The sequence below is a fragment of the Trypanosoma cruzi genome (assembly GCF_000209065.1).
Source record: "Trypanosoma cruzi strain CL Brener chromosome Unknown tcruzi_1047053479119, whole genome shotgun sequence".
Taxonomy (NCBI): domain Eukaryota; phylum Euglenozoa; class Kinetoplastea; order Trypanosomatida; family Trypanosomatidae; genus Trypanosoma; species Trypanosoma cruzi.
In genome coordinates this window covers 1-539 of record NW_913274.1, presented here as the reverse complement: position 1 = coordinate 539, position 539 = coordinate 1, and the positions used below count along the sequence as shown (strand labels likewise).

At 61.4% G+C, this 539-nt stretch overlaps 1 non-coding gene across 1 annotated transcript; it reads left to right on the top strand.

Moving 5' to 3' along the window:
- The first annotated feature begins 353 nt into the window (after positions 1-353).
- Tc00.1047053479119.10 lies at positions 354-420 on the top strand. Its single transcript, XR_008254902.1, has one exon. It is a non-coding gene; the product is annotated as a C/D small nucleolar RNA (snoRNA), TB8C3C3, 3' partial (small nucleolar RNA).
- The last annotated feature ends 119 nt before the right edge of the window (positions 421-539 follow it).

Here is a 539-nt window from a genome sequence, read left to right as displayed (position 1 = left end):
GCTGTGTTGGTGGGGGAGTGGGCGAGCGACTGCGTCGGTGGAGTCGCGCCCCACTGGGAGAGGGAAGGCGCTGACCGCCGCTGACGACGACGGTCTTTGCTGCAGGTGACCTGACGGGATGACGTCACCGGTGTCACAGTTAGCAGAGATGGATGAGGGCCGCACTGCGTCCCTGTCCCCTCTCTTCGTCCTCTCAGTCCACTGCAGCCACACCCGCCGCGCGGCATCTGGGCGACTACCATCCGGATGTCTGTGAGCCACTCGGAATGTACAATCGGTGTGGACCCTTTTCCCCGTGACCAAGTGCTGCCACCGTGCTTCTTTGTTCCCTTCTTTGTGCAATGCCGTGTGCTCATGGTGCCGCTGCTTGCTGTGCAATGCCGACTCGCGTGAACGAGAAACGACGCTTTGACTGCTGGCGAACGGCGAATCCTCCGCTCCTCTTCTGTGTCACCATTTCATTCTCGGACGCGCTTGATGGCTGGCTGTCGTATCGCTGCCACGCGGTCTGCCTCGGGCTCTTTGTGTTTGTTCACGGC